The sequence below is a fragment of the Miniopterus schreibersii genome, assembly GCF_964146895.1.
Source record: "Miniopterus schreibersii genome assembly, chromosome: 12".
NCBI lineage: Eukaryota > Metazoa > Chordata > Mammalia > Chiroptera > Miniopteridae > Miniopterus > Miniopterus schreibersii.
The window spans coordinates 58,819,647-58,823,026 of record NC_138112.1 but is presented as its reverse complement, the minus strand read 5'-3'; the positions used below and the strand labels follow the sequence as shown (position 1 = coordinate 58,823,026).

Below are 3,380 nucleotides of genomic sequence, written 5' to 3'. Positions count from 1 at the left end.
AGCTTCCTAGACCCCACTTTGAGAATCTCTGTACTGAAGGGTAGCCAGCATGTAACAAAGTGCACAGTATGCTATGAGCATCAGTCAGGTTCTTTTCTAGAACGCTTAATTTTCAACCAATTGGTTAGTCAGAATTTGGTTAAGTGACTCTCAGCTACTTATATGAGTAATATAGAAAAAGCATATCATTTTCTTCTAAGTATAATTATTTCCAAAATCAGTATTGAGTCTCTCTAGCATTTTTCTAACATTTTAAAGGGTATTATTACCCCCATTTTATAGAGTAAGAAATTGAGACTAAATTCAATCTTTAAAATGGCATTTTCTCCTGAAAATCTATAAAGACCAAAGAAACCTTTAAAAAATATTTTTCTTTACTTTTAAACTTAAAGCAACCAATTCTGTTATTTGAATTTTTTTTAATGTAGTTTTTCCAGTACAATACATTACTTCATTAATCTCATCGTTTGCTATTCTAAACCAATATATTATTATTAGGCTTGTTTGCTCTGTACCTGCTCTAGATAGAAAATTGTTTTAACAAATTCAATATATTTGGAAAAAATTAAATGTCCTAAATTACCATTGTGTTGTTGGGTGTTTTTTTTAAATGAACTTGTAAACAAAAAAGCTCCCATTTCAAAATAAAAACAAAATCCCAGGTCATATTGATGTTTACAGTGATTACATTTATCTAAGCAACATACATACATGTTCAATTTTAAGATGTTAACTAAATTTCTGTGACACATATGCTTTAAAAAAAAATACCAAGAACATTATAGAGTTAATGCAGAGTACTAAGGATGGTCTAGCTGTCACTATGTAAATTTTCTTAAGTCTTCACTTGGGATGCTGTTACTTCTAGCACACGTAAGCAGGCAGTCTTTCATATGCTCCAACACTGGAATCTTTGGTTGCTACTATATCAGCCCGCTAGAAAACAAGAAGCCAACCATTTCAAGAACGTTTTAAGTGAACAACTTGCAAACTCCAGGGATGGATAAACCCTAAGAACGCACAATTGTGAGTATTTACAACCATCACAACTGTGGCTGAAGACTGCTCATGACATTCTTCTGAACTGAGATATCAATGCTGTATAGTTCGAAGTAAAAGGCTTTAACAAAAAAAATTGGCATATGCACACTTCCTCCACCAATTTGTGTTTGTCCACCATTGTTAACTTTTCCACTTGGGGGAAAAAAAAAATGCAATAGAGAACTGGACACCATGTTTCCTTGCCTCAGTTAATATTTACAATTACAACAATGCTTCCCAGAGCCGGTTTGTACTGAAAGTAAGTCCTTTACACCAAGGAAATGGCTGTCTACAACCACTGGCTCGTGCACACATGAACTAAAATTCCTAGAGTTGGGGAGAAACGAATGCCGCTCCGATCATCCGCACTGCTTCTTGTGTTCTCTGACCCGCGCTTAGCACCCCGTGGGGGTCTGGGCCTGCTGACCCTGCCCGCCCGAAGGGGCTGCCTGCTGTGCTGCTTTCTGCTTTAACATCGTCCAGTCAAACGTGTAGTCATACTGGTGGTTCAGGGTCCTGAAGAGGATGCGGAACAGCTGCCTCAGGTACATGTAGTTGGGGGCCTCCTCAAAGCGCAGCCCGCGACAGTAGTTTAAGTACATGGCAAACTCCGCAGGAAACCCCTTGCACAGCACTTCGACGGGAATGGACATCTTCTTCTCACTGATCTTCTCGTATTTCTGTATCTTCGTCGCAGCCTTCAGCCCCTGCCACGGCAGGCTGGTTCTGTTAAAATACATCAGCACGTACCCCAAGGACTCCATGTCGTCGCGGCGGCTCTGCTCCACGCCCAGGTGCGCGTTGATGCTGGCATAGCGCGCCGTGCCCGTCAGGTTTTTGTCTTCTCTGTATGGTATGTGTTGCCTTGTCCTGTTGTCTCTGTACTTTTTGGCCAAACCAAAGTCAATGAGGAACAGCTTGTTGCAGTGACGGCCAATGCCCATGAGGAAGTTATCCGGCTTAATGTCCCTGTGTATAAAATTCTTCGTGTGCACATACTCAACCCTGCTGATCATCTGGTCGGCTAGCATGAGTATGGTTTTCATGGTGAAGCTTCTTGAGCAGAAATTGAAGAGGTCTTCCAGGCTGGGCCCGAGGAGGTCCATGACCAGCACGTTGTGGTCCTTCTCCTGACCGTACCACCGAATGTGCGGGATGCCCACCCCGCCCTGGAGGATCTTGTAGAGTTTGCTCTCGTACAGCAGCTGCGGGTGCCGCGCCTTCAGCGACTCCAGCTTCACCGCCACCTCCTCGCCGTTGGTGACGTTGATCGCCAGGTAGATGTCCCCGAAGGAGCCGGACCCGATCTTCCGCACCAGTTTGTACTTCCCGCGGACGGTGAACTCGGTCTGGGAGCTGCTGCAGCTCTCCATCCTGAGACCAGGGCCGAGGCCGCTCCCCTCACCTCTGCGAGGACCACGGAGGCCTCCGCGCTCCGGCCCACGCAGCGGACGGAGAGCGGCCGGAAACGGAAACGGCGGCTCTTGGCGTCACAGGGCCCAGAATCCGCCGAGGGCACCCTATTCGCCTCCGCTCAGTCAGGTTTCTCTTCCGCAGGCCGCCGTCTGTAAGCGGTTCTCCAGGTGCCCAGGCTGGGCTGCTTGGTTTTCCGGGCGGCGGCTGCTGCCTCGCTCTCCTGGCGACGTGGCGGGATGGAAAAGGGGCGCGTTGCGTTAGGACGGTGATACTGCTGCCACCACTGCCATCGCCTCCCGCCCTGAGGGACCCCTGTCTCTACGGTGACGCTGCCATCTTGTGACTCCGGCTCCAGGCAACGCAAAATGGCCGCCAGCCCCCCGGAGCTGCGGCTTCAGGGGCGCAGAGCACTCTGGGAAAGGGGTCGCGGGTGCTGACCCCGAGGCTCCGCCCCGAGGAGGGCGGGACCGGAACCGGGAGAGTCGCGACTCAAGCCGGGTCTAGTCAGCGCCCAGCCGCTCCTGCGTCGTCTTGCAGAATTTAACTGTTCCGCACGCGAGCCATTTAAGTGTCGCTGTTTTGAATTTATGGGGTTGAATTATGGCCTCCTCCTCTGGGAAGTGGTAGCTCGGGGATGGAGGAGCTGCGTCATCGGTCGGAATTTTGGCCTTTCGTCCTGGCCTTCATTTTCTCCGTCTCGCTTTTTGCCTAGCCGGCAGGTTTTTCTTTTGTTTTGTGAAAGAAGGCGTGTTCGTGCCCTTTCCTCCGCGCGTCTCTCGGTAGGAACCACACCGCGGCGCCCTCGGCTGAAGCGCTGAGAGCCGCACCCTGGGGCAGCCGGCGCCAGGGCTCCCGCCACCGCGGACCCGCTGAGGTTGTGACGTAAGACGCTGAGGGGCGGGGTCACAGCAGCCGCCGGCGCC

At 49.7% G+C, this 3,380-nt stretch overlaps 1 pseudogene across 1 annotated transcript; it reads right to left on the bottom strand.

The window, feature by feature from the left end:
• Nucleotides 1-1,436: 1,436 nt before the first annotated feature.
• Nucleotides 1,437-2,414, bottom strand: LOC308565379 (casein kinase I pseudogene; annotated as a pseudogene). Its single transcript has one exon. The product of its transcript is annotated as a casein kinase I pseudogene (transcript).
• Between the last annotated feature and the right edge of the window lie 966 nt (nt 2,415-3,380).